A 13,123-nucleotide genomic window follows, 5' to 3' on the forward strand; every position below is an offset into this window, starting at 1 on the left:
GTGGTACTGTCTAAAGGGATCTGAGTGTCACATCACAGATCTGTCAGAGCTTTTACAGATAGGGTGCCTCTAATTCCCAGGTTGTGGAAAGCAGATATGTGGGGACACAGAACAAGACCCAAGCTCACATCAGAGTGCCAATGGCCCCAGGTGGAGCTGCAGGAAGGCAGGAGGTGGGAATTTTGATTTTTTCCTTACAAAAGAGACACTTAGCCCTCAATTTTCCTGGCGGGGATGAAGCTCTGGGACTCCCCATTGGCTTAAATGGACTAGTGAAAGCTAGGATAGGGAGATTTTTTTCTCCTCCATGGGCAACCTAAAGAAGAAATCCCTTCCTGACTATTTTATTACAGCACTGTGAAAGTCAAGATGCCATTCCATTCTAACCCCTCATTTTCAGTCATAAATGACTATCTTGGTAGTATTCCTTTGGGGTTGAAATTTGCCACTTTTGCTTTAGACAATGAGATAGACGAATTGGTAAGAAACAGTATAAGCAGCAGGAAATCGTGGACAAACTAAGGGCTTTGACCAAGGCAAGGATTTATTAGGGCCTCTTATAAACCTAGCAGCAGCTGCCTGAGTGGGTTCAACCCTTCTGAGTCTTGATCTCATCATTCCTAAGGTAGAATTTCATGTTCTCTCCTACAATAGTAAATATTGTTAGGAATGAATAATCCTTGGAGGTTAGAACAGTGCTGTAGAGTGTTGGACTTAAATTCTAGTCCCTAAAAATGGGCATAATTTTGGCAAGTCATTAAACTTCTATGTCTTAGAATTCTCATCTGTAAAGTAGGAGGTGTTTCTTTCCAACCCTAAAATTTAGGTATATGTTTATCAAGAGCTGAGAGAACAAAAGTGTTTCGAAGGTGGAGTTCACAGGTAGAAAAGACTGGCGGCACACTTAAATAACAGATGCTGTGATTACTTGAAGAACTAAGAAGCCAGACATACAACCCATGTTTGTATCACAGTGAGTGCATATCAGCATTATGAGAAGCAAATTTCAGAAAGTAAAAACTCAAACCCAGATCTCTTTAGTGTTGAAAGCTTTTATTTTTAACAATACTACCATTTGGATTTTAAAAAATGATTTACCTTAGAATTTCTAGAGTGACAGAAATAGTTTGAAGCTTTTATTTAGAGGATGCTTTTAACAATGATTTCATCATTATCCATTAGTATTTATGTATATACAGTGTACTAGATCCCTGTACAGCAAAATAGAATTCTTTCTCAAGTGAGATGGACATGCATGGAAGTTAGAAAATTCAGAGGAAAAAATTCTAGTAAAAATAGATAAACTATTTCATTACAATAAATAATATTTTAAAGTGCATTTCTATCCCTTGTGCAAGGCAGCTAAATTAACATGACTTTCAGCTTGCTTAAATCCTCAGTATTATTGCTCTTTTAGCCTAGTGTTGCACATTTAATATTCATTTGCTTTTTTCTTCTGGTTCAATAAATAATTCCGAACTTTGACACATATAAAGTGTCAAAGTTAAGTGAGGGTGTAAGGCCTAGTAAAATGGTTAAGACTTTTTTGCATGTGTGTCATTATTATAATAAACTTGTTTTTTGAGCTCTCTGAGCAGAGGTGATCTGGTTTATTTTAGTAGTGGTTTTCTCTTACAGATAAGTCTGTGAATCCCTTCTTTCCATCTACCTTAGCAATCCCAAATGCTTCTTGTGTATTTCTGGATTTAGTTGTCTTTTCATATGTCCATACCTGACTTTTTCCTCCTGCCTTCTTTTACAGAGGTGCCTACTATGTTTCATCAAATATTCTATCACCAAAATTTGACAAGAAAGCATTTTAATTATTTCCTATTTGGAATCCTTCAATCGATCCTAAATTTATATTGTTTATACCTGCTTTTGTCTTTTTTCTTTATTTATATGCTCAGTTATAACAGAAGACAAAGAGAAAACATCTTGCTATGAAAAAAACAGTTTTTCATAGAATCTAAGCTGGGGAGCCATGGTATAGAAACTTACATGACCAGCTTACAGTTTTAAATGGTTTCTAAAGCTTTATCATTTTGGGCTCTCCTGTACCATCCTTTACAACCAGCACCATTCGTTAAAAGATTGCCCTAAGGAAGGTTTCCTATTTTCTAGACAGGGAAAGTGACATAGAGATAAGTACCTCGTTAAAACCATGGTGATAGAAGCAAAAGCAGAAGAAAATTTATCTACTTCTCTTGGCCATGTTGCCTCCATCTATCTTCGGGGAGAATACACAGTACATTATAACATAAGCAGTCTTCGCTTAACTGATTCAGAAAAGCTGCCGGGCCAGTGCATATAGTTGCAGAAACATCTTAGATCAAGACTCTACAAACACAGAGATGTAACACTGTGTTCTGGGGAGGGCTGTGGAGCAGACAGGTCTGTAATAACAGTTGGGCAGGGCAGCAACAAGGGCCACAAAGATAAAACAGGAGTAGTGGGAATCTGAGCTTTATTCAGCAACATGCGCTCACCATGATGCCATCATTTTTCCTTCTAAGAAAAAGTGCAGTCTAATGGGTTACCCTCTCACTTCACAGGGGACAGTGCCGGGATGCCCGGGCTTTGAGCTCTCCAAAGCACAGGCCTTCCAAAAATCAGGGAAGTGATGCTGCGATTAAAAAAGCGGTTGTGAAGCGATTCGAGGATCTAGGTAGAGATCCTCAATGGGCACTAGGTAGCGATGCGTGAGCGGGGCTGGGCCGGGCCCCATAAGGAAGGGGAAACCTTGCACCAGCCAACGCATCTGCAGGACCTGGCGAGAATGTGCTTTGGAGAAGCTGGAAGAGAGTTCAACCCCAAGAGGGGCCTGCACCCTTGGGAGGGGAGAAAGCCGGCAACAGCAAAGGCAGTGCAGAGATTGAGGGGTGAAGACAAGGGACGGGAGAGGGGATGGGGCAGGGTGGAACCGCATCCGGGAGGTGCGCGGGGGGTCGCCTTGAAGATTGAGGACTAGGCCGGGACCAGGACAGCAGGGAAGTGTGAGGGAAAGACCCCTTCCTTTGGCAGCTCCCAATGTATTTCTGTCAAAGATGGCCAAATTCCACGCTGCCCTTCCCCCCTCCGCGCCTTTTCCACTGGGTTGCTTCTCAATGCTGCGAGAGGCGGTGGGGAGGTCCGGGTGAGTGTGTGCGTGGGGAGGAAGGTGCGGGAAAGAAGCGACCCTCCCTGGCCGCCCCTCCCACCCCACCGGCCTTTTGGGAGGTTCTTTTAGTTGAGAAAGGGGGCTCTGCCGCTTTAAGGTGGGGAATAGGCGTCACCTCTGGCCGGGTGACGAACTGGGGCGGGGACCTGGTGGGCGTGTCCATGCAAAGCAGGAGGTGGTGCCGGCGGTGGGCGGCCCCATAGTAAAATATTGGAGGGAGGGGCGGGGTCGAGGAGGCGAGGCTACTTGGTGGGCGGGGCGAAGGGGGCGGTGCCTCTTCGGGAAGGCAGGGGAGGGGGAGGAGGAAGCGGCCGGTTGGTACCATTACGCGCGTTCCGGAAGGGGGACAAGTGACATTCCCTTGGAGGGGGGCGGGCCCTTCCCGGCGGCGGGGCCCTTACTGAGGCGGGGAGGGGCGTTCCCCCTTCCCCCGCCGGGCGGTACGTCGGGGCCGGGGGGAGGGGGCACTCCTTCGCTCGCGTCAGAGGCGGGGCCGGCGGTACCTTTCGTGGCGCGGTGCGGCTGGGGGAGGGCCGAGGGGAGGGGGAAGGGGCGGTACCAGGAGGGGGTGCCGGAAAGGGGGAGGCGCCGGCGGACAATGGAGCCTATGTGTGCTTGCGGGAGTGGGACGGCGCCGCCGCCGCCGCTGCCGCCGCCGGGGGGAGACGCTGCGCCGCCGCTGCAGCTGGCCCGGGCCCCGGCCCCCCGGGGCTGAGAGCCGCCCCGGACCGAAGCCCCCTCCCCTACTCTGTTCCTCCTCTCCCCTCCCCCACTCCTGCCTCGGGGGTAAGTGGCACCTCAGGGGGAGGGGGAGGGGAAGGACCGAAGCCGGGGGTGGGGGGGCCGGGTCCGCGTCCGCGTGTTTTGAGCGGGTTTGAGGGCAGGGGTAGCGAAAGCCGCCAAGGGCTGGGGGGGTGGGGTGAGGGGAGAGAAGCGGTGGGGGTCGAGGTCGTAGATTTAGAGTTGAGTCTAGAGAAACCTGTAGGGGGAGATGGGGGGGCGTCCTCTGCCCACCGCTCACTGAGTGGTGGGGAGAGACGGAGGCATCTCTCGGTTTATTTTTTAGAGGATATGTCCCAGGCGGTGCTTGGAGAGACTAAACGATGAGATGGGACGGTCCCAGGGTCCTGGGGTGAAGGGGCATTCGAGGGGCGAGATGGAGAGCTAAATGAGGGAATTCGAGTTGAGTCTGGTGGGGTCTGTTAGACCCCGGAGATGGATAGTGAAGTACAGGGGACTTTGCAGGCCAGTGACTTGTTGGAGGGTTGGGGAGAAGTGAAAGCGAAGAAGAATGTTCATGTAGTAAAGGGCTCCAGCAGGTGAGGTGGGGATGTCTAGGTCACTGAGTCATTGTGGGGGTCGTGGACACACCAGTGGTTTCCAAAGTGGAGCTGTAGCCATTAACCTTTGAAAGTTGCAAAGACTATTAAGATGTCACTGGTTAGTGTTGGGCGAGCCTGGTGAAATGGAGATATCCCAAGGAAAAAACAGCAGGGTTGGTTATTATGTTCAGAGGGAAGGGCCAGAGGCCTATAACAGTGTTGCTGGGGGCCTTAGGTGAAGGCTCCCAAGCCTTGAAAGAGGAGGCCTGAAATCTGTCCTCCAGAGCCCTGCCCTGTGATAGAGAGGAGTGACTTAGAGCCTAGATTGCAGACAGTTGGGGACTATTAAAGTTACTAAACAAAGTAGAGAAATGGACATAACTATGTGTTGGTAGCGAGAGACTAAGGTGGGGTAGAATTGGTGCAGAGTTAGACTGTGGTTAGGGCAGACATGGACAGATCCCTGGCAATGACTTTAGTGGGAAAATGATTGAGTGGCTGTGTAAAGAGTTACATTTTGATCAATGGTGTGTGATGGAGTATTTGTTAGCATTTGATATATTCAAGAATTAAGTGTTTATTCTTAGGTCAGAGATCTGGACTCTTGTACACTGAGCACAAAGTGATGAATCAGAATTAGCAGGTAGGAAGGATAAGTAGTTGAGAGTAAGGGGTAGGAGGTGCAAATGAATATTGGTAGATAAGACTCCTGTGTGGACAAGAACTTTTCACTCTTCATGGAGATTGTACAACATGGTTGTTCTGTTGATTTTGGTTTTTGACTGGATACTAATGATATGGGAAGGTTTAACAAGGATTTAGTGTGAACAATGTTATGGTCCTAAGTACAAATTTAAGAAAGACCTCCTTACTAACTATTGAAAAAGACCCAATCTGTAAAACACAGAAATGGGTTAATAAAAGCAGTTAGATGGCATAAGGATGCTTTGGGGAATGAGAATTCCATTAATTAGTGGTTTCGATAAGAGAAAATTTAATGCAGAGTTGAGATAGGGATGACCTTTCATAGTTTTAGAATCTAGGATCTAATGGTATTGAACCATTAGAATATTATTTTGTAATAACAGTGTTGAATGTAAGATGATAATAGTTCCTAAACATAACGGTAGATCGATAAGAAGGTCATTGACTAAAAGATGAAGGAACAATTTCCATACTGTTCTCTTCTTATAAGGCAGGTTTTATGTAGTAACTTGGCTCCTGAGCTAAGGATTCCTGACCTGGATTCTTAGATGACTAGTGTAAGTGAAAAAGCACTTACGTACTTTGGAATTTATTCTATGGGATATTTTTCCCATAGCCTTCAAAAGTGTGTCTGTTCCCATGGATCAAAAGAAAATGCTCTCTGGGCTTCCCTGGTGGCGCAGTGGTTGAGAGTCCGCCTGCCGATGCAGGGGACACGGGTTCATGCCCCGGTCCGGGAAGATCCCACATGCGGCGGAGCAGCTGGGCCTGTGAGCCACGGCCGCTGAACCTGCGTGTCCCTAGCCTGTGCTCCACAACGGGAGAGGCCACAACAGTGAGAGGCCCGCGTACCGAAGAGAAAAAAAAAAAAGAAAATGCTCTCTGGCTTGTAGGGGAAAAAAGTACAGAGGTTTCACAAGCATTATAATCAACTTAATATTTGATCATGGTGATCTGGTATAGTAGTTAGAGCCTTGAACTTGGAATCAGGAAGCTGGCTTTACCATTGACTTATGTGTGACTTTAAACAAATCTCTCATATTTATTCTCCAGTTTTCCCATTTATGAAGTGGGGATACCACTGCCCTAACCACTCACAATGCATTGTAGCACTTAACAAGTTAATGCTTATCTGCACGGTGCCTTGGACACTTCTGGGAATGAAAGTTTACGTAGCCCAACTTTTTTCTCACTTGTAAAAAACTGCTATCTCTGGAACAGACCAAATTCAGCTTCTGTAACAATTACAGCAGCATGCTTGATCAGGGAACAAAAAGGAGTACCTTATACATCTACCTTGTTCTGTTGTCCAGGTTTTGGTTTTATATTAGTTTTGAAAGGTGATACCTCTTCCCCATTTAGTGGTAAAACAGGATAGTGATGACAATTGTAGAAATGTAAGCAAAGGTCCCCATGAGAGAGTGGGACTGTACATGCTGTGAGTGTTAACCTAGGCTGATGCTGACTCTAAATTTGTGTGACCTTGGACATGTTACTTGGCTTCCTGGTGGCTTAATTTTCTTCAACTATGAAGTACTGCTAATGGAATGACTTACTTGTCTGTCTGCCTTGGTGACTATGTTAGGGTCTATAGAAACTTTATGTGCTCTAGATCAGAAGTTCTTAATCTTCTACCTCCCATGTTTTCCTTTGGCAATTTAATGAAGCATAGGACCCCTTCTGAGAATCATGTTTTTTAAATGTATGACTTAAAATATATAGAATTACAAATGACACGGAAACAGTTATCAAACTGTTAAACAATTGTAATACAGTAGTTTGTATGTTTACAACACATTAAATAACAAAATGTAGCTTCAGGCCTAATGATACTATAATTTTGAAGTAGTGATGAGTGTAAATATTATGTTGAGAGATCTGCAACAACTGTAATGTGATGTGAAGTGTTTTGTGGTTCCTCTTGGTGACATAGTCAGGGGATTGCTAATACTACTGTGGGTTGTTACCTACATTCACAGTTAAAGGTGGTGCTAACTTTTACTTGGAGGTTAATGACTGTGAAGATCAAAATTTTCGCCAGCCAGGTTCACAGGTGCCACCCCTCCCAAGTCTCTCCAGAGACCCCTTAAGAGGTCGTGGATCCCAGGTTAAGAGGTCCTGCTGTAGACCAGCTGATTTTTGAAAGTTGAATTATCTAATGGCCACTTGCCTTTTAAGCTTTGTAGTTTTTTTTCAGCATCTTCACCATGCTAAGAACAAGGGCATAGAGAAGATATGAAATAAAAGTCTATTTTACAACCTGTGATAACTGTTCTTGGTTGGGGAGAAAGTTAAAAACAGTGATTAGAATGAGGCTTTTGTGCCTGATGGATTTTGCTTTTCTAAACTTCCCAGTCTTCAATAGGATAGAAGTAGGCTATAGTGCTCCAGCTTCTTGCATTTTGAGTTTTAGTGGTTTTGCCTTCCTTCCCCATTTTTGACCTAATTATTTTCTTACTATTCCTTCTTCCAAATATTGTTTTGGTCACAGAGCATTGGGGAATGGGTGGTTTTCTTTGCCGATGGTGTGATGGGCTGTGAACTTTTCCATTTTTCTCATTCCTGTAGGACTGAATGTGGGACTAGCTGGTGTTACTCCACTTTGACCTAAAAATTCCTTTCTGTTTGGGAGGCAGAGATCACTCTTGGAAAGTTCCTCTGTGTCCCAATGTTAGAAGAGAGAGCAAATTGGACATCTTGAAAGGTAAAGAGCCCGATGATGAGCACGTAACTTCTGTGATTCAGTCTGTGCATTTTGGATTTTGTTTCTGCTTCTGTAGGGTCTCTTGTAAGTTAAAACTATATTTGTTCATTACTGTAGCAGTTCCCAAGGCAGAGGTCATCAAGTTAAATGCAAGTCATAACTGTAAGTGCAATTACCTTGTACTTTTCTATGAACAGGGACTTCTGCAATAAATTATTTCCTAGGAAAGGCAGATGGTAAGAAGTTAAACAAGTATTTATTGTGTCATCATTGATTTGTATGAATGTGAGGCAAGAGTAGCAATACACAAGCCTCAAGCTCATTATAATACACAAATCAACCAGCATTTATTGAGTTTCTTTTGGGCCCTGAGATGATGACCCTTTCCTCAGGGGGTTCCCTGACTATATGTAACAGGGAAACAATTTTTAAAGTGTTCTAACAGTGTCATGAATGTAATGCTATGGGGCCATGGAGGACATTCCTGGGGATAGTTTGGAATCAAGGAAAATTTCACAAAGAAGGGATATTTGTGCTGACATTTTACTTTGGGTAGCCATTACTCTAAATGATGACAGATGACGTTCGTTTTTGAATGGTTAAATTCTGTCGAAACTCTTGAGCTTGATATAAATTTATTTGCTTGCTTAAAGTTCGTTAGCTTGAAGGACAGTAGGTGAGTTTTTACTCTTTGAATATGAAAACATATATTAGCATTTTGTTTGGACCAAAGTTTTCTATGTAAGTCCATAGTATAGTTTTCTTTTCTCCACATGTTTGGGAAAGATTGGTTCTTCCTATTGTGTGCTTTTTCTGAGAGGAAGCCTTTGAGTAGTTGGCATGCCAGAAGTTAAGAATGAGCTAGGAATGGAATCCTGAGGCCTTTTAGTTCCACATTCTAAGTTTGATACTATGCCTTTTATGGTGTAGTGGTCATAGCATAGAAACGAAATTTGTTAAACATGACATAGTTGTAATAAACTTGACTTCTTAGAGCAGGAGAGTGGAAAAGGATCATTGGAAGAGTTGAAATCGGAATTATAGAGGTGATTTTGACCTAAGTTAGACTAATTTGTGAATTTATTTACAACTTTGTGGTAACCTTATAGAGTTTCCTTTTAAAGATTCCTAAATAATTTGGCCTTAGGACAATCTGGAACTTGGTTCTTCCTTGCCATTTCAAAACTATAAATTCTGGGCAAAGGGGGAGGCTTGGTGTTATAATTCTAGTTTACAAGGACTAATGTTGGAAATTGTTCTGCCTGGTGAGTTACTTAGTGTTTTATTGAATTATCTAGCTCAAGTCAGTATAGCATTTCACACACAGTAGGCTCTCAAGCAAAGGAAATCATCTGGTCCTGTTGTTCAGTCATATGTTCCCACAAAAGTATGTGAAAATAAATTTCCTTGCTGCATGCTTGCCATGTAGAGTTACAGTTGAGAGTAGGGAGGAACTGTGAATGGTGTGCACTTTGTGAATTCAAAAGTGTATCTGGAATTTTGAATCTTTCACCTTTACAGTCAGCTCTCAATTCTCTGTACTAATTAGGAATGGGAAGAAGCAAAAATGTGAGGGGTTTTTTTCCTACTAAATGTTCAGAAAAGTAGAAAAATTGATTTTATTTGCTATTAATATTTTTCCAGTTTCTGAAAAGAAAATATGCAGTTGGGAAGGAGGGAGAGTCACAAGGCCCTTGAGATATATATAGATTGGATAATATACCCTGTAATAATTGGAAGGTGGTTCTGTTTACATGGGAGGTGATAACTTCCTCTTCAACTAATACTCTAGAATAAATAGGAAACCTGTTCTTCTCTTAAGATAGTAACAATGATACTATTGATTTTTTTTTTAATCACTTAGAAACTTCTTCTTTATTTTATCCTCATCCAGGTGAGGGTCACCTTTGAGACAGGGGTTCCTGGACTCCGCAAGCTCCTCCCCTCCAGGATGAGCACTGCTGTATCGTGACCCTTGGGGTTTTGGTGAGTAGCCTGATGGATGATAGCACTAGAGAGCATGCGTGGCTTAGAAAGATGATCTTGGGGGAAAGCTTCAACTTTTATTCAACAGATATTTTTTGAGCAAATAGCACGTGTCAGACACTATAGTAAGTGCTAGCAATACAAGGATGGACAAATCAGTCTTGATCCCTGCCTTCATGGAGTCTAGCATGAGAGATGAATGTTACGCAAATGATCACATAATCATACAACATGGGAAATGTTGTGAAGGAAAAACACAGGATGCTATGAAAAGAGTGTAATGGAGAATTTCGTCTAGATTAGTGGCTATACAGTATCCTTTCTCTCTGAAGAAGAAACACTGAAGCTGAGATTTTCTTCACTCAGCAAAAATATTCAACTTGATATGGAAGGTTAGGGGTGAGGGAGAGAGGTGTCAAGAATGACTCCAAATTTCTGTCATGAGCAGCTGGGTGGATGAAGGTGCCATTTACTAAAACATAGAAAACTGAAGGGAAAATACTTTTGGGAGGGAGGCTATATACAGAAGAAGAATTCATCTTTGTCTTTGTTAGGTTTCAGACATCTAGTTAGATGTCAAGTTGGCAGTTGTGTATACAGGTCAGCAGAGCAGAAGCTGAGCCGGAGATGGAAATTTGGGAGTTGTTGGCATGTAAAGAGCTTATAGAATAAGAAGAGAAGACGCCCCAGGGTAGAGTCGTGAGGAACTCAAAATTGTAGAGATTGGATAGAGAAGGGGCCAGCAAAGGAAGCAGATGAAGAGTGACTTGAGAGGAAGGAGGAAGACTGGGGAGGTGTGGTATTATGGGAACCAAGAGAGGGGAGTTTCAAGAAGGAAGTGATCAACTGGCAGAGTCTACGAGATGGAGTAAGATGAGGTTAGAAAAGCGGTCAGTGGTGACCTTAACAAAAGTCATGGTTTTTGTGATCTGTGGGTAGAAGTTGGTTGAAAATGGTTAAAGGGTGAATGGCAAGTAAGGAACTGAAGACTGTGTCTTATCAACTCTGGTAGAGAATCTTGGCTCCAAAGGGGAATAGAATGCCAGAGCTGGTTTTGTTCTGCTTTAATTTTTTTGTGTTTTTTAATCTGGAAGATACTACAACATGTCTGAAAGCTGATTGGAAATATCCAGGAGATGCAGGACGTAGAGACGTGGCCACCGGAGAGAGTGAGGGTGCTCAGTAAGCTGGAAGGGATGGGACCTAGATCACCTGTGGTAGGACTGACCTTTGGGGAGAAGTGGGCTTTTTTTTCGGTTTCATTAATAGGGAAGAAAGATGGGATAGGTACTGATAAAAAGAGATTTGCAGATTTGGTGGTGAGGAATCCTGCCTGGTGACTTCTCTTATCCCTGTTAAGTCCTGGGCAAGGCCATGCACTAGGAGAGGGGGATGATGGTTGGAGACGGCGAAGGTAAGAAATGCCATTAGGCAGGATAGGTGAGCTTGCTAGAGAATGGCAGTAGTCATGGTTAACCTGAATGTTTATGTTGTGCTGCTAAGCATTTTCTGTGTACTGGCTCACCTTGTCCACCAAGTCCATGCTTAGCCAGGCACTGCAGTGATGAAGAGCATGGCCAGTGTCTGGCTGAATGCCAGCTCCACCACTTACTGGGGTGCGACCCAACTTACTTGGGCAAATTACTTACTGTTTCAGAGCCTCAGTTTCCTCATCTCTAAAATAGGGATAGTAGTAGGACCTGCCTTCTGTGGTTGTTGTGAATGAGTTAGTATGTACACATAGCAAAAATTATAAGTATTATTTAAGAAGAAAAGAGAGAAAAATTATATAAGCAGATCTTAGAGTTAGGAGATTTAGTTATACTGGGGAAATATCTCACTCTGGCTACAATTAACCATTCTGTGGAAGATCTTTTCTAGTCCTTAAAGGTAAACATTTGAGCACTAACCTGAAAATGTAGGAGCTGAAAGAGCCTCATTTTATTCTTTGGTGGTGTATGATAAGATACTTGGCAGATTTCTTGCTCGGTTGTTTCTGGTGTCAGGCTAAAGCTAGGGTGACTTACTTCAACAACTCCCTTGGATTAGGGGTTAAAGCACCTGGATTTTATTCCCATCACTAGGTGAGCCCACAAGCTTGTTTCAGCCTTCTGTGCTGTCTCTCCACCCGTAAAGTAATGGTAAGGAGACGGCTTAGAGGAAAGAGCAGGTCAGAGAGCACTGATGCGAAACCTGGGAGAAGCCTGTTCACACCTGTGTGCTCCGTTCATTCATGTAAAATGCCGTTGATTATTATTATTAGAAATAATCTTTGCTACCAGCTCATCAGAAATGCCTGGCAGATTGAGGTGATTTGATATTTGTAATATGTTTAGAGTTTCTTTGGAAGGAGAGTGCAACACAAGTGCCAGGTGTTTCTGCTCTGAGAGGAACTGGGTACATCACCAAGAGTCCAACCACATTCTTAGTACGTCACGCTGAGTATTATAGAAAAACCAAAGAACTTTAAAACAAGGTTCTTGTCTTCAAAGAGCATAGTCTACATAGGGAGATAAAAAATACACGTGGGGGCTTCCCTGGTGGCACAGTGGTTGGGAGTCCACCTGCTGATGCGGGGGACGCGGGTTCGTGTCCCGGTCCAGGAGGGTCCCGCGTGCCGCAGAGCGGCTGGGCCCGTGGGCCATGGCCGCTGGGCCTGCGTGTCCGGAGCCTGTGCTCCGCGGCGGGAGGGGCCGCAGCAGTGAGAGGCCCGCGTACCGCAAAAAAAAAAAAAAAAATACACATGGGACTATTCAATTCGACGTATGATTGAGTGCTAGAATGTGTGATGCAGACAGAAAGTACCAGAAGAAGTTACAGAAGGGGACTGTATAGGTGATAACTTCTTTTTTTCCTGAGGTGAATGTTTTCTGATGGCTTTGTCCATGCAAGATTCATTTACCACTTCTGTTTTACCAGTGATTCCCGATGTTTAGTGGGAGGTTACAATATGGTGTATGATCATATATTATGTTGAACTTGACAGCCACAATCAGTTTTATAGTCTAAACTGGAAAAACAAAAAAAGCTAAAGGTGGTGGGGGATAAACATACAACCTTAAATATAATCAAGACCAAAATATTTTTAGGATGCTTTCTCCCAAGGTCAGCATAGAAACATTCCGTAACATTGTATTCTATTTCTTTTTCCTGACTTCTTCATTTAAAAGAAAAAAACGTGATTGTATGCACTCAGAACTTCCATAAATTCCTCTCATGGTCTCAGGTAAAATCGCTGGGACTGTT

At 43.6% G+C, this 13,123-nt stretch overlaps 1 protein-coding gene across 6 annotated transcripts in view; it reads left to right on the forward strand.

Annotated features, from left to right (window-relative positions):
• The window catches only part of LOC137219250 (uncharacterized), a 65,776-nt gene that overhangs the window by 51,305 nt on the left and 1,348 nt on the right, over positions 1–13,123 (forward strand). For 2 of the 6 annotated variants that reach the window (XM_067727542.1, XM_067727540.1), the window contains 2 exons: positions 7,756–7,891; positions 9,786–9,877. The gene's annotated coding sequence lies outside the window, so the exon portion shown is untranslated. Of the gene's footprint in view, positions 1–3,455; positions 3,475–3,777; positions 3,947–7,755; positions 7,892–8,888; positions 8,938–9,785; positions 9,878–13,123 lie in introns of those variants that run through there. The other 4 variants (XM_067727544.1, XM_067727541.1, XM_067727545.1 and 1 more) reach the window with 4 other exon arrangements.

This window comes from Pseudorca crassidens, chromosome 2 (genome assembly GCF_039906515.1).
Source record: "Pseudorca crassidens isolate mPseCra1 chromosome 2, mPseCra1.hap1, whole genome shotgun sequence".
NCBI lineage: Eukaryota > Metazoa > Chordata > Mammalia > Artiodactyla > Delphinidae > Pseudorca > Pseudorca crassidens.